Raw genomic sequence first — 27,125 nt, 5'->3', positions numbered from 1 at the left:
AGGATATGTTGGTTTACGACTTTCTCCATGACTTTTGATAACACTGATAACAAAGCGACTGGTATATAGTTATTTGGAAAACTTTTCTTGCCCTTTTTGGAAATAGGCTGAACTCGAGCAATCTTTCAACAAGAACTAAAAACCTCTTTCTTATAAGACAGTTCACTAACAACTTGGACGTTGTTTAATAAAAGCCAAGTGCTTCTGAAGCCGCTTGGCTATGAAAAACTGATTGATTCACCAACTATCTGTTCTTAGTATTCCTTGCTTTATGAGGGTCCAATCTTATCTACTTGTGATTAGTTTAGGTTCGTAGATGACGGTTGGAAAGCATTAGCTCCAATACCATTCCAGAATGCTGTGATATTCAATGTCCGCCATTTGTCTGCCAAGCACCGCATATACAGCGTGGCTCACGGTCGATGGTAGGTTAGACGTTTCTGGAAAACACAAAGCATTATTTTTCTGAAAATTTCACCTCTTACATTTCCTTAGCTGTTCTATCGATCTAAAATATTTTCAGCATTGCGACGTTGCCACTTCCATAAAAAAGTCCTAGCAACTTTATTTTTTTAAATGGAACACCCCATATATCAATACATTTTTAGAATCGCTCTGGTATTTTAATACTTTTTTGTTGATAATGTCCTATACCTATCTCTATCTGTTTTAGAGATAAAAAATAAACTGTGTTAAATATGGTCCAAAACATAGCCTTAATTAAAATTAAGTACATCAGTACTCTCAATTCATAAAAAGTTGATATTTTGATAATAGTTTGGACAAACTCGAAATATTCAAATAACACCAAGAAATCGACTCCATATCATACAGGGCGTGCAAAAATTACTATTATTTCCATTGTGCATAAAAGTAGTTAAAAGTTCATTTTTTCAAATGAAACCCCTTGTATATTAATCGGTAGATTGAAAGATGGTGAAAAATGCTTCAAGATGATATATCATGTCCCTATACCTAAATCGTCAAGTTTTCTCAATAAAGTCGCATCTTCTAGAAACATTTCTTTTTTACAATTTGGATTTAGGTAGCAGTGGAATTATCAAGCTTATAGCAGTTTGGTTACTTTTATAAGTAATTGATGAATGGTTATTGACGGTGTTTCAAAAAATCGCCAAAAATGAATGCAAATATTGATTATTCAAACGAAGTTCTTATGAAATTATTTATTATACACATGAACGAAGTGATCAAATCATTGTCAGAACGTGTAAAAAATTCAACTAAATGTATCCTGAATTAACACCAATGAACGAGAGGAAGTTTGTAAGGTTACAAAATAATTTCCTTAACTATGACTCAAAGTTTGAATATTTCGAGTTTGACCAAACTATCATCAAAATATCAACTTTTTATGAATTGAGAGTACTGATGTACTTAATTTCAATTAAGGCTATGTTTTGGACCATATTTAGCACAATTTATTTTTTATCTCGAAAATAGATAGAGATAGATATAGGACATTAATAACAAAAAAGTATCAAAATACCAGAGCAATTCCAAAAATGTATCAATATTTAAAAAAATAAAGTTGCTAGGACTTTTTGATGGAAGTGGCAACGCCGCAATGCTGAAAATATTTTAGATCGATAGAACAGGTAAGGAAATGTGAGAGGTGAAATTTTCAGAAAAATCATGCTTTGCGTTTTCCAGAAACGTCTAACCTACCATCGACCGTGAGTCACGCTGTATTGTTTTATGCAATTGGCAACATGCACATGGAGAGGAGGTATGTTTACAAAAAGGTGGGATACTGATGCTATTGGTCAGAGCCAGAGTTGCTTGCTGAAAAGCTCTTGGCCACCATACTATTGCTCCAATGGACTTGTTTGGAACCTAAGCCTCAAGATTTCCCACAAATCCTTCGACATGTCCATTGGAACAGTCTATCTTTATGTAAAATATTTTCCAAGTGAGTTTCTCATGAAGGATAATACCTACGTATGTCATCTTCACTGCAAATAAAAAACATCATCCAGATTCCTTTTCCTGGTAAAGGAGACTATCACAGTTTTGCTAGGATTTACCAACATCAGCTTTCTCTGGAACCAGCTATAAACTCGATTAGTGTTCTTTGTGAGATATTATAGACAACCCTCTCGACGTGTCTTCGCCAGGAAGACCAAGTCATCTGCATATACTTTTGGATCTACTTCTTTCTGTCAAGGACATCAAGCAGACTATCCATCAGCAGTTACTCTATCTTGGAGAGTTTTAGTTGCTGTTCTTTTCACGGGCATCGCGTAGATTCAGCCAGTAATGTAATTTGTAAACTATATTAGTGAGATCGAAGTACTACCTAGGCACAGTTGGTGCCTGAGGGAGCAGAGTCAACCCCAGCAAAACTGTGATAATCTCCTTCACAATGAGGAGAAAATTGGACAATCTAACGCCACTTTCCCTCAATGGTGAGGTCATTCCATTTGGAACGGAGGTGAAATATCTTGGCATTGTCCTTGATGAAAAAACTCACCTGGAACGCTCACTTGAAAAAAGTGAGCGTTTCAGAAAGCCAAACTGTCCCTGCATACTGCATACAGACTTGTGCACATATAGACTTCCTGCCTCCAAATGTCAACTACAAACTGCCTTATTGGAAAGATCCAGCCTCATACACAAGTTAGTTACTTCAGTGGTGAATTCAATTCTAGAGTTTCAAGTAACTTGGTCGGTCGGCAGCCGGGCGGTTCGACGTGGGTGCTTTGTTCACTCAGTCAATTGAGGCCGTGTGTGTGTCGTTGGTTCAAGTGAGGCTGAACGTGCTTTTGATTTCACTTGAATCAAACCGTGTTAATACACGTTAAAAGGTAAGACCTCGTTAGTCCTTAGCTCGCAGAACTTTCGACTTCTGAGGCTTGTCGGTTATAGGGGTGCGATACCTGGTTAACGGAAAAACATATTTTAAACATATTTTTTTGAGTTCATCCACTGGGCAAGAGATAACGTGAAAAAATCAGAACTGTTGAGTTCGAAGAGAGGATTTTGATATCACTCCAATACCAAAACTTGTTCGGATCAATATTTGCATCTGAAAAAGAAAGATGTACAACGTCATTTTGTATGATGAAATATATGAAGGTAACATTCGTTTCAGTGAACAAATAACTGGTAGTGAGGCGTAGTTTCAAACGGATGATTAGTTTAAATCGTAATTATAGAGGGCATCTTCGAACATTCGGGTCAATGTTACAAATTATGATATAACATTTTGTGTCAATAATTTTAAACACACCATCAAAAAACATTCTAAGAATTGAAATATAATGTGCTAGACAAACAATCTTCTTTTATTAACCTTGCAGAAATTGTCTATTCATTAAATTCGTCTTTTGAACTAACTAACCACTCAGACATGATTGAAAGTTTTTGAATAAAGATTTAATGCATTTAAATTAGCGACTACTCTCTGACAATTTAATTAAATATTCTTTCGGTGAGTACCCGTGAATTCGGTAGAACCACATATATTCCTAGGTTAATATTCTGAATATTCAAGATATTTCATCAAGGAGAACTTTTTAATGAACACAATTTGGAAAACTTTCTTTTGTTATGTTATGTCAAGGTTTTGAACCAAGGATTCTGATTTTCATCACCAATAGTGATATTTGTCTTTCTTTTTATTCTTTATAGATGTTGGTTTCAGGTCAGTCTGGAATCTAGTATAACTTTCGTGTATTTGACCTCCCCGACAGATGTTCCTCTTCACCTTGGAGTTTTAGGGATCGTAGGATATTAGGATATCTGATTTGGTTCCCTTGATGAATGCTACCATGGTACATTATATTGGGCTTGTGCTGAGTCTTTCCTTATTGATTCATCGACTTATACATTTTTAGGGCCTGCTTCGTGTGTCCCTTCACTATATTATTATACAATGCATTCGATTTAAAATGAGCCACCCTGAATAACTTTTGGTACAATGATTTGCAGGAAAAATAAAAAATCACGTCAACCATAGTATACAGAGAGACACATTTTGACATATTCACATTTGATCTAACTTTCCCTATCGCACCCCCAGAGCGTATCATAAATTTTTTAAATGGATCAATTATTTTGCATTATCAGATGTTCCATGATGAACATATTTCAACAAAGTAGAATACATTATGGTCTGAAGCTCAATTATTTGAGAACAATCTGTTATCTTGGTTTCATAGGTGTTTTTGTGAAGTATACTTAAAAAAAGTCTTATTTTGCCTAGTTGAGTTTGAATTCGATATTCTCTTCATTTTATATTTGTCTCGTTCTACAATAACGATTACCTACCAGGTGAAGTTACAATTGGTGTTTCTTTTTTGTGAATTCTTGAAAAGCAATGCTTTATACGCTTCGAGAACGGATTGAAATAGTGAGTTTGTACTACCAGAATGGAAATAGTACTAGAGCTGCTGCCCGTATGTCCAGGAAGAAATGTACGACACAGATACGTTTCGGAATTATTAAACAAATTTATGGACACTGGATCTGTTAACAATAAAAAGCATAACCGTTCAGGAGTTGTCAACGATGGAGCTATTTGTACTGCAGTTTTAGGGCATGTTGGACCAATGGAAAATTCGCAATATCTTACTGAGTTATCTCGAGAATCTGGAATCAGTCGTAGAAATGTTTTCAGGATCCTTCATAAGTACAAATTTCATCCATATAAGATAGACTAATTCATGAATCGAACGAAGATGATTTCAATAGACTTACCGAGTTTTGTGAAAGTCTCACTGAACGGATCAACTAGCTTCAGAATTTCTTGTATAAAATTTGTTTTTCGGATGATTGTACCTTTAGTTTGAATGGAGAGGTGAATCGGCAAAATTGTCGATATTGGGATGAAACAAATCCTCATTTATACCGTCAAGTTCATACCCAACGACCTCACAAACAAACTGAATGTTTGTGCAGGAGTTTTAGATGACCACATCATAGGACCGTTTTTCATCTATGATGATTTGACTAGTGATAAATATTTGGATATATTGAAGAATCGAATAATACTGTGCATCAATAGATCAATTGAGGAGGATATAAATTTATTCGAAAACGAAATAGTTTTTCAGCAGGATGGTGCACCTCCTCATTATGCAGTTCCAGTGCTACACATTTTTGGATAATGATTTTCCTGGTCACTGAATTGGCAGAAGAGGTCCAACAGAATGGACATCAAGGTCTCCGGATCTCACTCCTATAGATTTTTTTTTATGGGGTAAATTGAAGTCCAAAATGTATGAGATAGAATCAACAACGTTAGAAGATTTGAGAAAGAATATCATGAGAGAAATAACTCTCGAAATTCTCAACCATGTGAGGGCACGGCAATGGAAGTTCGTTTGTACCATTGTAGGGAAGTTGGTGAAAACGTTTTTGAACATTTATTATAGACAATTTTTCTTCTCATTGTCCTGTCATCAGATTTTGATTCGAAAATTATTAAAAAAATCTCTTTTTCTGATTTATTGCTTCCATATTTGTCTCTAGAAGGAATAATGTTGACCTGTTTTATAATTTTTCCTGCAAATCATTGTATATGCTCTGGAGTAGGATAACTGAGTCATCAGAGCAGCTCAGTAAAGTGTGTCTATATGATCCAGAAGTTCAAGTAGCTCGTCCATTTCAAGGTTCAATAACAATGGGGACAATGCTCTATCCTGAGGATAGTCTCTTGTAACCGTCACACAACTGTTTCTGCAATAATGGTTGTATACACCAATATTCCTCTAAGAATGCAGTCATCCATCTACAGTTAGTGTAGCCCTATATATTCAAGAAACCACAGATCTGGCGTGAAGCCCTAATATGAAATAGTATTTTTGCAAATGCAATGCAAATGGCATGAGACTGATTGGTCTCAATATCTTCGCTGAGTTCTGTCCGATTTTCCCAGGTTTCGGAATGGAAGTGGCCTGATAAGTCCTTATATTTCTGGTATGTATCCAAGAGCCAAATTTGCTCTGATGATTATAAACAATTTTTGAGTAGAAATTCTGGTTCTTACTGGGTAAATGCCACCTGGTCTCACTGTCTTACATGGTTGGGATGAGTTCATAATCTATTTCATTTCATTCAAATCTAGCACTTTTTTGTCACCGGCCAACACACTTTTAGGGGCTTCCAGTTCTGAATTCGGTTAGGACTCGAGGAGTGCACCTTTAGGACATAAGTTCGTGTAATTTTTTTCTCGAAATTTATTGGAAAATACGGTTATATGTACACAGGATGTTTCCTAACTACGGTACGGAACTTCAGAGGGTGATTCGTTGGGTCGTTATTTCTGAGATACGGGGCATTGAATTAAAAAAAAAGATATTTATAAAATATCATACATATCCTTACAACGATTTGGTTGAAATTTGCTATAGTTATTTGGAGTAATTAGTTGTTTATTCAGCACTAACTAGATTGAAACTATTAGATCCTGTGGCGTCTCAGTGGACACCATAACCAACAATATTGAGGAAAAAAACCCCACTGACAGTTTTGTCGCTTGTGTTTTTTTCATATCAAGCTTCGTTTTCGAAAAAAAATCACTTCTAAAAACTAACAATGAACAACATAAAATAAAAAAACAAAAGTAAATGATAAACAATTTCGTTCAAAAATACGCGGAGTATTCCTCATGACACATTCCTTCAGATGACCCATAAATATAAACTCAGAGAATTCTTATCAAGACTGCGAGCTGGTCAATTCTGAGGTCCTGCACGTCAAATCCAGCACGCCACCAATCATTCCTACCCAAACGTTTAGCGAAAATTGTTGCTGAAATTGACTTTCTCTGATAACGTAGGGATTTTTGTAGGCCAAAAATGGTCATTGTGAAAGTTCATAATAGCATGTCTTGAAAAATTTGCTTTGTCCGTAAATAAAATGTCAGGTAAAAAAATATTAATGTGTGTCATCGTATGAATCAACCATCCGCAAAATATTGACCTTGGGTGAAAATCATGAGGCAGTAGAGCTTGGCCCACTGTATGTGACATGGATATAGAAGATTTCTTTTCAGAACTGTCCATACGGATTTTGGGCTAACTTCCAGCTGCAGTGCAATCTTCCTGTTACTATTTGAAGGATCTTCTTCTATCGCATCAAATAGGTATAGCTTTCCAGTTCAGGCGTTGTTACAGTTTCTGGTCTTCCACCACCTGCATTTTCATTAAAACTCCCAGTTTCAAACAATCTTGCAAGTAGCGTTCTACAGTGTGTAACAACGAAAACTTAACAGAGCCGTTTCTGAATACAAAAAGTAAGATTTTTAAAAAAGCTCGGACACGTCAATTTCTGATTAAAGGGGGACACCTTTCAGACTAATCAGATTTTTTGTAGCACGAACCCCTCGGAGGGGTGCGTCCGACGACCCTTATTCAGATAGGAGAAGTAGGTCGAGTGGCACCTTGTTTTAAAGGTCTTTCGAATACCTTTACAACTCTGTTGAAAAATTTTTTGTAACGAATAGTTTTCGAGATAATTTGAAGTTAAAATTGCCATGTTAATAATACATTAGTCAGAACACTCGGTAACTTGTATGCCTACATAAAAAAAATTGCAGTTCTTCTTATCAGTTTTTTGTTAAATAAAATCCTTTTTTGAAATCAATACACACCCACTCCTCTACTTCCAGTTTTCATTAGTACATCGTTCGATTGTTTTGTTTAAACGGGTCGTGAATTGTTATTTGTTTAAAAATGCCTTACACTACTGCTGAAAGGGTTTCAGTTATTGCTTTATTTTTTGGCAACGACCAAAATGCTAATAGAACATCAATTTTATTTGACGAGCAAAACCCTAGTAAACACCTAAGCAGAAATCTCGTTCTGGATTTGGTCACAACATCCAGGGAGACAGGTTCGGTTTTAAATAAGAAAAGAAATGTTCAGAGAAGGGTAGTGAATGACGATAATGCGATTGGAGTGATTGGTCAAGTCATTGCCAATCCCAGGTTAAGTACCTACCAGAGGTTTATCAGCAATAGCCGGAATAAGCCATATGAGCGCATGGAGAATCCTTAGAAACCACCAATTCCATCCTTACAAAATCAAACTTGTTCATGAACTCAATGAGGATGATTTTGACCGAAGACTGGAGTTTTGTGAGGGCATGAGTGAGAGATTAATGCAAAATCCCGAGCTGCTTTATAACATCTGTTTTTCGGACGAAAGCCAATTTTATTTGAATGGTTGCGTGAACCGTCACAATTGCCGTTATTGGTCGGATGAAAACTCAAGACAATACGCAGAAATACATACCCAACATCCCCAAAAGTTGAATGTCTGGGCCGGAATATTAGGCAATCATATTATAGGTCCATTTTTCATTGACGGAAATTTAACGGTGATTCTTATTTACAACTTCTTGAAGAGGCAATACAACCTCGTATAGTTGAAATAATTGAACAGGATCCAAGATGCCGGGATGAATTTATCCATTTTCAACAAGACGGCGCACCACCACATTATGCCCAACAGGTTCGAAATTTTTTGAATAATCATTTTGAAGGACAATGGATTGGCAGAAGAGGTCCAATTGAATGGCCAGCACGATAACCAGATTTACCACCACTGGACTACTTTTTGTGGGGATATTTAAAGTCTAAAGTTTATGCTACACAGCCAGCCAATTTGGATGAATAACATCGTAGAATTATTGATGAATGCCGAGCTACAAGTCCTGAGATGTTGAATAATGTAATGGCAAAATTCGAACAAAATCTTTATTGTTGCATGGAGCAAAATGGAGCACATTTTGAACATTTACTCTAAATTTCCTATGTGAATTACCCTTATTAGGTGTTACTTTTTTGTGTGTGATTTAAAAACAATTATTGGGATTTATTAACCCTAAAACAGTTTTTGAAACTTTTCTGTGTCATCAGCATTCAAGGAAATCAGCAGGTTGTATTCGTTGTGTAGGTAAGTTATTAGTATGATTCTCTTTTTTATCAGAAGCATAAAATATCCACGTCAAAAGGCAACCTTCATAAAGAGGTGCCACTCAATTTACCTAAAATGGAAGGGTGCTAACCAACTCCATCCCCCGAAAAAATCTTGTAATAAACAAATAATTCTTACTTTTTTACAAATGGACACGTATTAGTAGGTTGTCATAAAAAGCAAAAATTATTTTTTTTATGAAAGTTCTGAACGTAAATTGTACCTTAAAAACAATTTGATCTATTTTAAAAAGAGTTGAACTCAATAAAAATACCTTTAAATCTTCAAATTATCTCGAAAACTAATCGTTACAAAATTTTTTTTTAATAGAGATGTAAAGGTATTGGAAAGACCTTTAAAACAAGGTGCCACTCGACCTACTTTCCCTATCTAAATAAGGGTCGTCGGACGCACCCCTCCGAGGGGGTGCGTGCTACAAAAAATCTGATTAGTCTTAAAGGTGTCCCCCTTTAATTAGAAATCGACGTGTCCGAGCTTTTTTTTAAAATCCTACTTTTTATATTCAAAAACGGCTCTGTTAAGTTTTCGTTGTTACACACTGTATATGTTTCAGCACATGGAATTACTCTGTTGAAATATCTGTCCTGGTAAATCATCCGTGCTTCTTTCGCATTTCCATTTGCTAATTCATTAATAAAGTGCATGTCAGCCATTTCAGCGTTACTAAAGTTATTCATGATGGAATCACTGCTGACAACTTTGACTTTCACTAATATGACGACACTATCACTGTCAGCTGGTCTCCAAAGAAGGTGATATGCAAAGTGGCTTCAATTTTTTGTCTGGAAAACGTAGCTAGATATGAAGAACACAAGCGATGAAAAAGTTGTAGGTATTTTTGTTTGATCAATCTAAAAACTACCACAAGTCAGTGGCTTACTTTTTTTTCCAATATTGTTGGCTGAGACTCCACTGGACCTAATCATTTCAATTTACTTAGGGCTACATGAGCGCCTTATTACTTCAAATAACTGTAGCAAATTTCAACCAAATCGGTTGAAGGTTATTTATGATACTTTATAAATACCGTTTTTTTTAAATTTCAACGCCATGTTTTTCAGAAACGAAGCAGAACGGCCTAACGAATCACCCGTAGTTAGAAAACGCCCTGTATAAAATAACAACTTTTTAGTATGAGCTCAACAGTGTAAAGAAACATATGAAACGAAATAACAACTTCTATTAGAATCAGAAAAGAATGGTAGAGAATTAAAATAACGCATGAGAGTCAATTTACGAAACAAAAGCACGTTAAGTTTTATATGGGTGGCAGCTGTTTATGCCTTAGACTTGTCTTAGAATTGGATCATGATTCGAATAAATGAGATGGGAAAGTTTTGAACATTTCAAAGTTTACAGAGTGAAACAATAAATAATTACACTATCACTATTTGGAGTGAATTATAGATAACGAACCCTTGAAACGGAAATTTTCAAATCACAATTTTTTCTCTCAACAGTCTCTCAACTTGTGCGAGCCAAGAAAAATCGAAATTTTACCTTTCAACGTACGATTCCTAGTGGTACTAAATTATGAGCTACACTTCGTGTAGCAATAACTCTCAATTGAGCTCAATAATGAGTTCATTCAATAAATTATCTATTCAATATAGAAGCGGGTCACTTCCTGTCTGAAGAACTATTCATCCACTGCATTATCTTCGACGAACGAAAGTAAAACACCGAAATGTTCAAAGTGAAGGGACATTTCGCCAGATTCAAAACTAGGAAAGTGACTGGTCTCACTTATTATCAAGAAGATCTTTAGAATCGATATAAGATTCTACTATCACACAAAGACACTAAATAAATAGTGTTCTCACTCATTTACAGAAATTAGAGTGATTAAAACACATGAGATGAATATGAAAATATATTAATGTTTAGATTTCTAGGGTCATAGCCCATTTCAGTAGCAATCCATTTTAGATAAAAGCGGCAACACTGTCCAGAGTCCTATTTTTAACTACAGTTATTTCAAATAAAAATTAAATCGTTTTTCTGTAGTTTAACATCCTTGTTGTATATAGAAGAGTATGAAACTTAATGTTTGAGTTTTGATTGAAGGTGATCAAAACAATGAAGTGAATATTAGAGGTTCGGATTTTCATTGTTAAATGGAAATAAATCAACAAATGGGTTATAAAATAATAAAAATAACAATAATCACTTCTCCACAGCTAGTTTCCACAATCGTCTTTCTTTTAGAGTCTTTCGATTTAGAGGTTTGCATATAAAGCCTGCTTGAATGCATCTTGTTCAATATGTACCCAGCTTCTTCCAACTTGCTTTTGAACTAGTGTTTCTGTGTATGGTTTCAGCTTCGGACTGTTTGATGTTCTCTTGGCGGATCCAAACAAAAGAACTTAGCTATAAACGATTGCTGGTTTCCCTCTCTCAGTATTATACTTGTGCTTTCCAAAACGATTTTTCAACGGCCTCTTGAAATACAAACGTATGTTATAAGATGAAAGTGTTGGGTTGCTTGGCTTTTATGGGCTACATGGATCCATATGATAAGAATCATCTCCGAATGTCCTTTGACGTGAAAAATTTAACACTAGTTGTTACGGCTTCTCCTACTTGCTATTTTCTTATTGTTTTCAAGCTAATGTTTGTTCTACCAGCCTCTTGGAATAACCAATTTGTTTGGTATATTTCCTGATCTAACCCAGTTTCTAGACTTTCCTTCGCGTCACAGAGATTTATTTCGCGATTACTTGGGGTTTTAACGATTTATTTCTTGGTAAAGTGGTAATGGTAACGAGGGTTGTAATTTAAGTACCTCCCAGATGTATATTCCGATCGTTTTTTGGTGCAACAAGGAAAGTGGAATGAGACCTTCTCTTGATCTTTGAAGAGACATAATTTCGGCATGTAGGAAGAGCGTCATGTTTCGACATAAGTACGAAATCTTCTGCCGACAATATTTACCAATATTTTGAGCTGGCGTTGAATACAAGTTTAATCCAGTCAGAGGTAGGTGATACTCTTACTATTAGGAAGAATGTATCTATATAACATAAATGCGTCGAAATTATGTAATTCCAAATCATGTGTCCACTGTCCCAACTAACTATAGACCAGTCACTTGGCTACCAGTGACATTGAAAATAATAATAGTAAATTCGAGAATAGTACATAATTGGTTCATATACAGGCTGATTCACGGTGGATGGCACATTAGACGTTTCTGGTGAACCAGACAACGGATCACTTTGAAAATTTAATGGAGGGCATATTCGGACATTCTCTAGCCAACTAAAATATTTTCGACAATGCGGTGTTGCCGCTTCTATTAGAAAGCAGTAGCAACTTTGATTTTTCAAATGGAACACTCTGTATATAATATTATTTTTGGAATCTCCAACAATTGCCCGACAACTTTTCTTGATATTTCCCTATACCTATCTGTTACCGTTTTCGAAATAAAAATTAATTTCAATTTTTTTCTTCGAAAATCATGACTTCTAAAAATGCCGATATCTTTTAGTTAAGAAGTACTATGATATCGAAATTTGGTTTGGAGTTAGGTGATACTTGGACACTTCCCACACGTCAGCCTAATCTCCGTTACTTCAATACAGGGTGGTAAAAAAATACAGTTTTTTCGTTTGCTTGAAAAAGTTGCTGAAATTTGATTATTTTAAATGGAACACCCTGTATATTATTGAAAATTCGGAAAGCTGCTGAAATTTGCTTTCTTTCTATGTATATCATACCTATACCTAACTAGTCAAGTTTCGGACTTATGAACATTTATTTGTGAAAATGTCCCTTCAGAATGGTATTTCCATTCGGTATTTGGTAAGCAGGCCATGATTACTATTTGACAGTAGCGTTGTGACATTCTCCTAATAATATCGACATTTTCGTCACTTCAGAAGTTGCAAATACTTCAAAACGATGGAACAAAACTATTCAAACGAAGTTCTTATGAATTTGTTTATATTTTTGGACAGTGTGACAAAATTATCAGCAGAAGTCATGAATGTTCAATTTGTATCGAATACCTGACATGAAATTAATCTACAACATGTAGAATAACTAAGCAATCAAATAACAAGAAATCGGCAATTATCAGGGAAATAAATTGTCCAATTGTTGAGATTCCAAAAAATATATTAATACATACATTTTAAACTGCTACTGCTTTTATAGAAGCGGCAACACCGCATTGTCGAAAATATTTTAGTTGGCTAGAGAATGTCCGAATATGCCCTCCATTGAATTTTCAAAGTGATCCGTTGTCTGGTTCACCAGAAACGTCTAATGTGCCATCCACCGTGAATCAGCCTGTATAGATTGTTAGAGAAGTCTAGTATAAATGTATACTAACAAAATTGGCTGACAAACTTTGAATCAATAGAAAACCATGAAATGAGAGAAAAAATACATTATGAATTGTAAATTATGGGTGCATACATAGCTAGCAATAAAGATCATGATGAATTGAAATGGATTATGAGCTAGAAATGAAGTAATTAATATGTCTCGTCGCATAAATATACTTACTGCTTACCAAGTAAATAATGCTTCAATTTATATTTGAACTCATATATAATTTGAATTCATCAGGCAGAGTATTATACATTTGGATGGCATTGAAGACATGGCATCTTTGAAAAAATGCAGTTTTGTGCTAAGGTATGGTCAGGGTAAATTTGTAGAGAAATGAATTCATTGATCAATGCTAGAGGGTTAGGATCATTTGAAAGTTTGTCAGTGAAGGTACTCATGTGGAGCTGCCTTCTATTGTACATATTGAGCCAGTTCAGTCTTGCGCAGCTATTTTGGATCCTTATCGACTTTTGTTTGGCATGGTCCATAACGGAAATCACAATAGTTAAAGTGACTCAGGAAAAGTGATTCACACAACGTTCGCTTCATTTTGAAGTTGAAAATATGACGATTACTGTAAATAAGTTTCAGAGATGCGAAAGATATTTTATGTGCTGAGAAAAACGCAAGTCTGTATCTAATTCTAAACCAAGATGTCTGGCTGAGTTACAGATTTCCAATGGAGTATAATCAATTTGAAGATTAAAACTATTCTTTAAGAAATATAACATTTTGGATTTTTCAAAATTGAGTTTCAAATTGTGTTGTCCTGATGCTACCTTGATTTTATTCAATTCATTGTTCATCATTTCTTCTGCAGATTTGAAATTTTCAGTGCGAAAACTGAGATAAAGCTATGTATTTTCTGCAAAAGCTTGAATTTTACAGTTTTTTATTCCATTCAAAATATCTGCAGTATATATAATAAAAAGTAATAGGCCCAGTATAGATCCTTGTGGGACACCTGAAAGAATATCAAGTTCAGATGAATACGTATCATTAACCAATATTCTCTGAGCATGCTTGAGAAAATCATGAAGAAAGCGGTAAACCACCATATCCTCAAATGTTTGGAAGGCATTAACATCTTGAGCGATCATCAATAAGGCTTTCGGAAACAAAGATAAACAAGCGACCTTCTATCGTATGTCACCCATATTTCAAATAACGCAATTGAGAAACATGGAGAGTCAAGAGAGTCAAATGGAGAACAGCGTTTATGTGGAATGAACTACCTGAGAAAGTTTTTCCAAATGGATTTAATCTCCAGCGATTCAAACCCAATGTGAATCGCTACTTTCGCACAGGCATCGCTCTGAGAGCGCCTCAAGAATTTTCCTGCAGTGCTTGTCCTTAAAAAACTGTTATTCAACATTTTTTTCCTATTTCAAAAATCGTTTAAATAGCTTCTTCGCTCACCAGCAGATACTTGCAATAATTCAAGAAATTATTGTATTCTGTAACAGTCTTTATAAAGCATTGTCTTTGTGCTTCTAATGATAAATAACTTTCATTTTCTGTGATGACTCATCACGAACTAGAAATTTCAAAGAAGAGAATGTGTTTGACATAATGATTCCAATATAGTAAAAAATGTACTCGTATTGAGTAGATCTAGTATGCCGTTCACGTTCGGGTTAGTTATTACCGCCTACGCCGAAACATTAAAGTGCTGGGAAAATTATTTAATGTCACTTTCAGAAATCAGATTACTATACGCAGTGAGACATTATGAAAATTCACAGCCTAAATAATGTATACTTGATACTTGATATTTTTTGGTCTATAATCTTCCATAATGAACAAAATTAGCGAAGCTTAATCAACTGTATTCAAAGCGGATACGGCTCTATATTAATTTTTCTGTAAATAACTCTGATGACTGTATCGTATAAGAAAATATATTTTTAAAAATAAATCTGGAAACAATAATCTTTTCCAGCTTACCTATACAGTATGTTTTGGTGGATACCTACTAGAAAACAACTACTTTTCCGGCTAATACCACGCTAGGCATTGAATTAATCTTACAGAAATTCATTCCCAATGAAGAATGTGGTTCGTAAAAAGATGTCTACTTGAAATCAATCAAAATGACGCAACCTGCAGATGTTTTCTGAACATTTTTCTTCAGAATTACTACATTATTGCGAATATATACCGGGTGATTCTCTAAGGTGACTCACCACTACAACTTTTTTTATTATTGGAGATAGAAAAACGAAATTTGGGGGTTGTGTATGATAGTTCAATTTACATTTTTTGACATATTTACTTGCTTTGCCGTACTTCCGGTTTGACCGGAAATGACCCCAACTTTCAATTTTTCATTATTTCGATCGACTTCACTCGTTAATATTTGAAATATAAAATAATTTTTATTCCAATTTTTATTTTTTGATCTAGAATGCCATGGATCGTGTAAATCGCTTCATTCTTGATTAAGTAACATGGGAAAACTAGGACTTTGAGGCTTATGACTTCACAGTCGTTTTAAAATTATTTCACAGTCGCAAATACAAATGTTTACAGTTAACTTGATTTCTTCAAATGGAAAGGGAGTGGCTCGTCGGCATCTTGTGAAAAAATCATTTTTTTACGAATAATTTGATGCCACACACTTGATGCATCAGTTGCATTCAGCGATTCAACTTCAATTGAATATATTTCCTGTATCACGAACATCCTACAAAAGTAGTTATTTCTTCATAAATTTCTTTTCTATGCGACAAAACCTTGGGCTCGGTACTGACTCGAAACGACGTAAATTAGATAGCGATTCCTGGAGAAAATCGTGAAGATATCTGCCTGGTAAATGTTTTTTCTCAACTATCATTGATTGATTTTAGCAAAAGTGCGGATTTACATTTCAAAGGCTGTTAGGGGTTGAATGTTTGGTGCATTTTTGGGTTATTTGAAAGCGAATTCAACCCTGATTCAATCGAATTTGGATTAAGATAATAAATTGATTTCGAAACGTTTTCTGTTGTGCTAGGGATCTCGACACAAGGAGGTAAGCGTTCGACATTTTCTTTTAGAAACATAAACTTTGAAAATACCTTGAATTGTTCATAATTTCAGACGTTTCATTTCTCACGGACCACGTTCCATATTTACGAGTTTTCTACACTCGTTGTTTATCCACAGGGAAGTTTCAGCCTGTTTTACTTCCTGAAGTATTGCGACTACTAAGAGTTTGGTATTGCTACACCTTTTTACCTGTTGATTTTAAGCAACGGACTTGGATATTAGAATCGACGAAGATAAGTACCTCGTAGAGGATTTTCTTTTCTTTTAAAAAAAAATGTTACGGAAGCAATGAACATAAGAATTGAAAGATCATTTTTTTGGTGAAGTGAATTGATTAAGGACAAACCGATGCCTATATTTTACGTTATACTAGGAACCTTATTCATAGTTAAGAAGAATTGACTGATTGATGTGTTGCCTGTTCACATTCAATTCTTCCAACCGAAGTTCTTGCAAGAATCGGCTCATTATATCGTTAAGTAGAAATTTAAGAATCAGTGACCTTTAAGTTTTTCTTTATCGTGATTTATAATATCCATATAGTATAGTAGGTCATACCCTGGGCATTAAGTTAGGATTGAACTATAATACACAACCCCCAAATTTCTTTTTTCTATCTCCAATGATAAAAAAGTTATAGGAGTGAGCCACGTTAAAGAATCACTCGGTATAATGCACCCTAGGTGGCTTAGGGAGTTATCAACAGTGCCTATTCAGAATACGAAACAAATGAACATAATAATTGATGACAACAAAAAAAGATAAATCTCCACATCCAAAAAAACAGAAAACGTATAATATTGCAAAAAAGTAGACGCCACTTTATTAGAACCAATTTTGTTTTCACAAATATACTACTGCTACACTGTTGAGGGGTTTCAGCCGTAACTTTATTTTCATGTGAAGTGTACGATTTATTTAATATACACCTTTTTTATTTCTACATACGTAAAATTAGTAACTTTAATATATTTTATATGTATACTTTATATTATTTGTAATAATTATTTGTGACATGGATGTCCTATATACATCCAGATATATTTTAATTATTCTAGTCATTTCATATGTATATAGAAACATTTTCTTACATCATTTCTCTACTTGAATTTATTGACGTTTTTCTCCTTTTTATTTGCATTATCACTCTGTTGATGTGCAAACTAATTTGTGAAAATAGAGAAAAAAATTATTTTTCACCGTAGTGTGCGCTGGTCAGGCCCTATCCCCTGAAGCACCGAAACATTCGGGAGGGTGCGCCAGGATTATCAACCAACGAACACTCCCCACACTGTGGAGTAAGTGATCATTGGGTCCGAGAATCATATGCCCTGAGCAAGCGCAGTGAGCCAAGAATGACAGTCTTCTGCACCTGTTCGGCTAAGATTTCTGCCTTAGTGCGGCAAGCTGGTATAATTTTAAGATTCGAAAATAAAGAGGGCATCATTCCATCAAGGACTCCAATCATCAGAACAACCATCTTGACAGAGTGGTCTGGATAGAGTTTGCGGGGTTCGAAGAGAAAATCTCGATATTTTATCCGTTTTTCCTCCTCTTTTCTGACCATATTTGTCTCGCCAGGAGCTGAAAACTCCACGACAAATATCGTTTTGCTCTGGTGGTCGGGAAGGACTACATCAGGTTTATTAGCTTGTAAGAGGGAAACGAATAGTTCCAATAAATTCGACACTTCTCGTTCCCCACAACGGATTCAATATCCCCCGGAGCGTAGGACAACACTGGTGTCTCGTCAATACGTAAGAGTGCCGTAGACGGTAATATATCACTCTTAGGGCCGCGTTATGTCGATGGATATAGGCTAAAGACCGCATATGCTGGACATGCTGATAGCAAGTGCATTAGGGTTTCGGGCAGGCCCTGAACCATGTGTCAGGAACCTCTATACCCATCACGCGACTGCAGTAGACTAAGGTGTTGAAGACATCATCCTGGCAAGCCGCGATTAACCTCTCAGTTTCCGACTTCAGCCCACTCGACCTGAGAAAAGCGAACGTCAGGCGCTTTGATAAGCCAAGGTCTCCAATGTTATTGAAGAAGTCCCCATTCATTGGCTTATCTTTCTGTTTCCGCAAAAGAAAGGTGATCTCTGCGGCTTTTATCTGAGCTTTTTGCTGACGGGTTCCAACTTGGTGACAGAGTTGTAGTCACCTCGTTCAGTGTCGAAAACTATACCGAGTTCATCAGCTGCTCGGGCAGCTGCCCTAAAGAGAAATGCTCCAATTCGTGCTCTAACATGGTCACGGACTATGCAGAGAAGGGGATCCGAACTCCTGACGACTTTATAGGCTGTATCCAGTATTATTCTGTCATGTAGACACTCTAAACTCAAAAGTCCACGGCCTCCCTGTTGTCGGTGGAAGTACAACCGAGGAACGGACGATTTGGCATACAAACTCCTATAGAGATGCATCATTTTTCGGGTCTTCACTTCGAGTTGATACAGTTCCTTCCGAGTCCACTCCACTACTCCAAACGAGTAGAGTAAAATTAGAACGGCAAGCATATTTGTTGCGGCAACTTTGTTCTTCCGCGACAGTTCCGATGATCTGTCGAAGTTTGTGCTGATACTTGCCGCGGAGAGAGTTTTTCATTGCTGTTACCTCTTGTAAGTGGCGTTGTTCCACCCTGAAATAAGTATACGCCTCTCCGGCATCCAGATGGTGTAGGATGCTTCCATCTACGAGCTTCACATCCTTTCCGTAGTCCCCGCATCGTCCTCTTTTAAGATGGACCATTGCACATTTGTCTATTATTATTATTATTGAAATGTTAGAGCGACGCTGAAACGATTGTGTGGCTCTTGATGGAGATAACGTTGATGAATAAAATCTATTTTGAACAAAAAAAATGCATTTTCTTTCTTTGGCCCGGAACTTTTCAGCTTAGATGTTAAATGCGTGATAACGAAATAATCGCAAACAACCTGGTAGTGGATTCAGTAACATCGACAATAAGTTTTTTTTTATTTCAATTCGCACAAAATACTGTCTTTGAATGCATCATCAGCTCTTAGATTGTCACTCTATTATTTCCAAATAACCTTCAAGATAATAAAGTCCGCAAATAGTCAGCATCCATTACCCGTAAAATATATGCCAACCCGCGTAAATCTAATTATGGAGAGCGTTACAAAAAATATGATTACGCAAGTTAATGACTATGCCGAAGTTCAAGAATGAAAGTCTTAAAATAGCTGATTTCATAATCAAAAATTCACAAGTTTACTCAAGATGGACAACTGAGCATCTTCGGTATAAGTGAAATTCCCACTGATCAGTGTAATAGTTTTAGTATACAAGCAATACAAGAAAAATAAAATTTTCATTATAAAATCTGAATGAAATATGTTAGAAAATGAATACAGCGAGTCTAAAATTCTTTACTATAAATGGGACATATTTTCATTACCGATTTGTCAGAAAATTTTACTCGCTGAGAAGAGTTATTTATCACAAACTTAGATAACTCACACAGAATTCGAAAAAAAAAGCTTTTATACAAATGCACTAAAAATTTAAAAATAATTTCTAGGTTATTCTATAACATATTCAAATCTTCTCAAAATTACCTATTTTGTATCCATGGCAAGCCATAAAAAAAAATTACTGCATTTGTATGAAAGATTCTCAATTTTTTTTTTTTCATAATTTGAATTTTTAAACATTTTCGAATCAAAGTAAAAATTCAATATGAGCATGAGCACAAGGGATCCAAATTAATGACTTTCGATTTAATTATCTGTCAAACCCAGCAAGATTGATATATGTGCATGCAAATTCAAACTTTTGTTGAACTTCACGAATCGGATTCTAATTCTAATTTTGGAACTTCATCTGATGATCTTCAAACAAGACTCAATCGCTGACAGAAGCAAGAAACTCTCTGGAAGGTTCGAAATAGATGAACATTTCAATGTAGCGTACCACTATTTTAATATTCAAGCAGTCATTGTTCACTGTGGTTCTGGCGTTGAATATGGTCATTATTACGCCTTGGTCAAAGACGAAACGGACTGGTTTAAGTTTGACGATAGTCGTGTCACGAAGTGTTCTGGCGATGCATTGAATCTATTGGAGCCTCTGGAGACACCCTACATTTTGTTTTATAAGAGAGAGGACATTGGTAGATCAAGATCTTCAGATGATGTGGTGCTGCGGGTTTTCCTGCAGCTGAAAAAGCAAATGCGCCACTGGAATCAATGAAATCGCCCCGGAGCGCCAATTAATTTTTATTGTTGTTTTTATTTTTATCGTTGTTTTAATAAAAGATAATATATTCAAATTCAATTCGAATTATCAGCTGATCTCATACTGGTAGTAAACATTTTAAATAAATCTAATTCAACTTCACTTTTGGACTCGAAATAAACATACAGGGTCAGTTGACATTACGAATAATGAAATATGCTTTTAAAATGGCTTTTAAACGAACAGAAGCTGAATTGGGAAAGAAACGTTAGAGCTTTTGATAGAAAACTACTTTCCTAGAAATCTGACTCTTGATAACAACAGACCTTCCATCTTCGAGGGTGCTAAATGCCCAAAAAAGAACGATTGGGAGGTCGTCAAGGCTATCGCTGCACCGGCAGTTGAATGGGCTGTCAAGTCGTTTCAGCCCTTCAAATCTCCTGGAGAGGATGGTAAATTTCCAGCTCTTCTTCAAAACGGACTGGAAGAAATGTTACCCTGTTCTCATAAAACTGTATAGAGCTAGTCTGGCGTGGAACTAAATACCACCCAGTTGGTTGGCAGCAAGGGTGATATGTATACCTAAAGTGGGTTGGAAAGACCCTAAATCGGTACTAACAATCAGCCTTATATCCTTTCTGCTGAAAGGACTTGAGAGGATACTACGGACACATCAGGAGGGTGACATTATATCCATCCCTCCTGAATAAACCACTAGTATGTTTGTCAAACCAGAAAATCGACAGATTTAGTATTAAACTACCTCATAGGGGAAATCTCCCAATCCCTTGACAACAAGGAGATTGCGGTTGCTGTATTTCTTGATATTGAAGGAGCATTTGACAATGCACTACCTCAATCTATAGGATCATCTCTAGCTAGGAAAGGTATAGAATCGATCATAACTGGATGGATCTATACCATGCTGGTGAACAGAACTGCAACTACGACTCTTGAAGGCGAGGCCTTCACCAGGAAGAGAAAATTGGACGATTCGACGCCACTTTCCCTCAATGGTGAGGTCATTCTATGTGGAATGGAAGTGAAATATCTTAGCATTGTCCTTGATAAAAAAATCACTTGGAACGCTAACTTAGAAAAAGTTTTACATGAAGCCAGACTGTTCCTATGGACATGTCAAAGGATTTGTGGTTGAGCTTGGAGTTTAGGTCCCAAACAAATCCATGTGATGATTGTCAGACCTACGATCACTTATGGTGCAATTGCCTGGTGGCCGAAGGCTTTACAAAAAAACAGCTCAGGCGAAGCTTTCTGGCTTACAGAAACTGGCTTGTCTGTCCATCAGTGACGCAATCAGTACCACAGCATCAGCGGTCATGAAGATCCTTCTAGATCTACCTCCTCTACAGATTCTTCTGGAAAGAGAGGCTAAAAGGACTGCATATAGACTTCTACACATTGCCAATTTATTGTAGAGTGTAACAGAGTGTTGGTTGACACTGGAAGTCACAGCATTCTGGAAATGACCTCTGACTTTATACCTCCAACTATCAACTACGATCTGCCTTATAAAGTACTGTTTCCGAGCAGATAGTTGTTGGTTCACAGATGGATGGAAAACACGTTCAGGTTCTGGTGCAGCTGTTTTCAGTCGCAGACCCAGGAAAGAGATATCAACCTGCGTAGGAACCTACGTGACTGTATTTCAAGCGGAAATTTACGCTATTGAATTGTGTTCGGAGAGATTGGAAGAATTCAACCTCATACACAAGTCAAGTGGCGTTGGAAGCTCTTGGCTCCCACCAAGCAACATCCAAATTGGTATTAAATTGTCAAAACGACTCTCCTCGATAGGAAGACTCAATAGACTGTGTCTGGTCTGGATTCCTGGCCATAATGGCCTGAAAGGCAATGAGGCTGCTGACTTCCTTGCAAAGGAGGGTGCTGCAAGCAGCTTCATAGCACCAGAACCTGTCATTCTCTTTGCCAAACAAAGATTGAACACCTGGATGGCAGGAAGATTTATGGACTTCTGGCAGAATCTTCCATGATTGGCTCAGTCCAAGGCGTTTATTCACCTTTCGAAGTTTGATACCAAACAGTTGTTTAACTATAGTAGGGATGAACTACAATGTCTAACAGGCCTTTGTCACAGGTCACTGTCATTTGAATCATCATATACAGAGACTCGGACTGTCGGAAGGCAGTATGTCACCTGTGTTTGGAAAATGATGAAACAGCAGAGCACATACTTTGTGCCTGCCCCGCTGGGGACCTAATCAGGTTTTCAGAGTTTGGCACAGCAGTACTCTTACCATGTGACCTGAAAGACAACTCACCATACAAACTAATCGGCTTAGTTAAGCTGGGTTTATTTGGTCAAGTGTGAATAGGTGTGAGCCACAATAAACTCTTGCGGGTTGCGGTGGAGGGTCGAATAGACCCACTCACTTTGGATCTAATCCAAGCCAACCTAATCTAAGCCAACCTAACCTAACTCCATCTTGATACATAAAATGTGGGAACCTTTCGAAGACAGGAAGAAAGCAATCAATTTCAAAAGAAATAACCCTACACATAGAAATTGATTGCTTTCTTCCTTTCTTTGGAAGATTCCCATATTTTTCCCAAGATGTAGTAGTAGAACGCCAAAAACTTTTTTTCCCACAAATTAATCACTCGTTAAAATATAACCTTTTCAATTTAAAAGCTGAATTGTTTGTTACAACATCTAAAAAAATGATAAATTATATAGATTCAAAAGATATATATATATATACATATATATATATATATATATATATATATATATATATATATATATATATATATATATATATCATTGATCATCAAACGTAGCAAATCAAATAAAAATAAATACACCGTGACCAATAAAAAAACTATTTTCGGAACTCAAGCTGGATAAAGCTTTCTTCTCTCCCCTCTTGAAGAGTGTCATCATTGGAATCATATAAAAAGAAGTCTTGACGCTTCGTTGTATAAATATTTGGATTTGTTCGGATGAACAGGTGTTCAATATTCAATACAATGGAAAACAAAAAACTCTACTAACTTTGACACGCAAAGTGTGTTCGACGTAAAATAACAAATATCTCAAGTAGTGCCACAAATGCAGAATAATAAACAGGCATATTTCACGAATGATCAGTAATTTAGTTGTACAATAATGGGGCATATTTCACCTTTCGTAATATTTTCGGCGACTGTGACAATAACGTTCTACAATTTGTGATAATTTGGTACGAATATAGACTGTTACATAAGTTCTTTCGAAAGATCCTCTCACATTAAACTAGTTTTGGAAAAGATCATTATAGAATCCAGACAAGAATTTATCATCTATAAAATATTATGCAACTAGGCTTATACCCCAAAGTTTGAATGGTGAATGTCTGTGCTTTTTTATATCAGTATAATTAATTGATCATGGGAGCGAGAAGATGGTTTTTTTTATTGCAATGACAGTGTCTTACAAATTAGTTTCTGGCTGTGTTTATATAATGATTATATATAATTAGCAGTTAGACAAAGCACTGTGATCCATCCCTCAGTGGTAGATATTCAATCTTTACTGACACACTATTTTCATTAAGTTTAAAAGTAAAAGCGTAAGTATTTGCTGATTATTATTTCGCAAACACATTCACCGGTGGTTGTTAACCACAAGTAGTTTTTCATCCTACAATTTTTCACGACAAAATTATCTCTAACACAACCCAGAATTGCAAAAATTTTTTTGTTTGGAGAATAAAATTATGTTACCTTGTCACCATACATGTACTCAAAAGTTATAATAATTATGCTTCGTTTGGTGATCATTTTAAGTTGTTAACTGATTAGTATTGGCAAGGTTAAAAATCCAAAGACTCTTCTATAAAAACTATTTTGAAGATGATAAAATCAGATGGACTGCTGGAATATTCTTGCGAATATTTTTTTAATGCAACTTTTTTCTTGTCAGTACATTTTAAAAATTGAGGACAAACTATATCGCTTGTATTCAGAAGTGAGATCAGTTAGAATATTTGATAAGAACAAGTACAAAACGCCTGCATTAGACAAATATTCCGCCTGGATTACATAGAACAAGTGACCCTTCAATCAATTGGTAAAAAATGCGGAACAAAAGATAATCGCTTGTTGTTACTCGCTTGTTTCATTCACAAAATGATAAAAAACAACAACCCACTGATTTAGTTGAAAAAAAACTCCTTCCCAAACAGCAGATACTCAAAGAAACCTTGGATGTAATAATAATTTGGACATTCCGAATCATAACAGCACTATCTATGAACGATCATTCACGTATTATGCTGTAACTATGTATAATTCTTTCAATGAATCTTTGAAAAATTTAACTGTCGCTATTCAAAAGTAAACTAAAAATTGATTTGCTCGATCAACAGTTATCTGAACCTGAACATTTGTATTTCATTTTTCAAGCGCGTTGCTGAACTCCGCCACGTAAAATGAAGACCATTTTTAATATTATTATTATTATTATAGTAATCATTATCAAGTTAGTGTCGATGAAACATTACTTTGGTGAATTGAAACATGACCCCTTTTCTGGGTGTATAAGTTACTCTATTTGAAAACTATGTTGAAGACGTTTTAGAAGAATTAGAAGACAGCTTTTGCAAGAGAATTGCACTGAAAGTATCCATTAGCACTTCCATAGACATAGAGATAGTTCAATGGGTGAATGTTTCACTGTTTATTATTTAGACTTATGAAATAATCGTTCGTCCAGCAGATATAATTGCGTAATCCAATATTTCAATTGATACATACTTTTATTGAGAATGCTTTCTGTATAGGCATTAGAATGTATGATTACTGAAGGTCAATACGACTCCGTATTTGTACTCTTCATTTCAATATGAATTGAATTTTGCAAGATGTCTATGACATAGTCTGTTATAAGTCTGGTTAATAAAACATGTTTTCTTTACTTCCTACTGTTTTTTTGAGTATATAACCTTCCACAATCTGGAAAATGAACAATCTGGAAATCAAAAGAGTATCTGCTGAAGTGTGAGGCAAACTGAGGCGAAAGTTTTATAGTGATTGGCTTTGGAAATGGAAAAAGATTGTTTTCTGAAAGATCGACCACTAAAGAAAGCTAAGTATAAATATTTGATTTCCTTCAAAAGATTTTTTCAATTTGCAGGGAAAAATTTATGAAAACAAGTTATTGATTCTTTGGACTGATTATGATTCTTGAACCTTTTATAAACACGTGTAGTAAGATGGATCAATCTCATTTCTTTCGTCTAGAGTTTTTGACAAAAAACATCGGGGTTTCTATGCATCTCTCGCAAGACGATGGAATAAATGTAAAAACAGATGCTTTCAACGGAAAAATTAAGGGATAAATAAATAAGAAAATATCATCTGATATAGGATATAAGCAATTTCCAAGGGTGTGGCAAGAGGAATTTGATTTCAAAGAGTTGAGGTTTCCAATATGTCAATCTGGTTATGGAGGGCATGGTCCAAAACTGCCCAAAATCTTGGTTATACGTTCCAAAACTGATCACTGCTGTCATTTTTATGAATTTCCGGATAAGCTTGGGGTGCTGAATATCCATTGTTATAAATACTTGGATAGGAAATGTTTGCCAGATTGGAGCCATGATGAAAATATAATTTAAAGCGTTTCACGCTTTTTACAACAAAATAGGTTTTTTTGTAGCTAGATCAAGCCATTGGATTGTCGATATTGAACACAATCTTGAATTAGTTTCGAATTATTTGCTGGCATTTTTCAACATAATACGCTTATTGACTGATTTAGTGAAAATAAAGAACCGTCATAGTTTATTAAATTGTCTGAAGGGATGAAAATAAGGTAGAAATATTTAAAAAAATCAATAACATGAAAAATCGACTTTGTATCACTACATACCAATATTGAAATATATCTGATGATCTATTCAACAGAAAAATCTTCACGTCATAGTTTTCCAGGCCGTCTGAGGAGGTGAAAATGAGGTGGAAACTTGAGGAAAGCGTATCTTCGAAAACTGAATGTGTACACTATGACGTGAAGTTGTTTTCGTAGGATAGATCAGCAGGAATAACATGTCTTAATTTTGTAGGTGTACAAAATCGATTTTGTATCTTACAATTTTTTACAAATATTTTCACCCCATTTTCACCCCCTTAGACGGCATGGAAAACTATGACGTGGAGTTTTTTCTGTCGAATAGATCATCAGAAATAACATGTCTCAATTTTGTAGGTGAACAAAGTCGATGTTTCATGTTACGAAATTTTTTAATAGTTTCACCCCATTTTCATCCCTCAGACAGTTTAATAAACTTGAACGGTTCTTTTTTTCAGTGAATCAGTCAATAAACAATCATATTGAAAAATGGTAGGTGTACAAAGTCGGTAGATGAAAAAATTATAATTCGATATTTTTTTCTCAGTGTACTTTGTGGATGTTCAGGAACATTATTCCGATGGGTAGCAAATTCACTAAAATCGACAAGAATATTCCACGTATAGTTGAAAGATCTAGACACGTCAAGTAAGTTGGGAGACTCGGGTGCCGGCTCTGCGGTCTCACGGGCAAGGCACCATAGATAAATCC

The 27,125-nt window shown here is 35.5% G+C and overlaps 1 protein-coding gene across 1 annotated transcript in view; it reads right to left on the bottom strand.

The window, feature by feature from the left end:
* LOC111501885 (endothelin converting enzyme 1) overlaps positions 1-27,125 on the bottom strand; it is a 354,283-nt gene that overhangs the window by 213,964 nt on the left and 113,194 nt on the right. The window lies entirely within an intron of this gene.

This window comes from Leptinotarsa decemlineata, unplaced genomic scaffold (assembly GCF_025532065.1).
Source record: "Leptinotarsa decemlineata unplaced genomic scaffold, Ldec_3_MD MMD2_tig00001719_RagTag_RagTag, whole genome shotgun sequence".
Taxonomy (NCBI): domain Eukaryota; kingdom Metazoa; phylum Arthropoda; class Insecta; order Coleoptera; family Chrysomelidae; genus Leptinotarsa; species Leptinotarsa decemlineata.
Note: the sequence above shows the minus strand (reverse complement) of the source record. Positions and strands in the feature narration are given on the sequence as shown.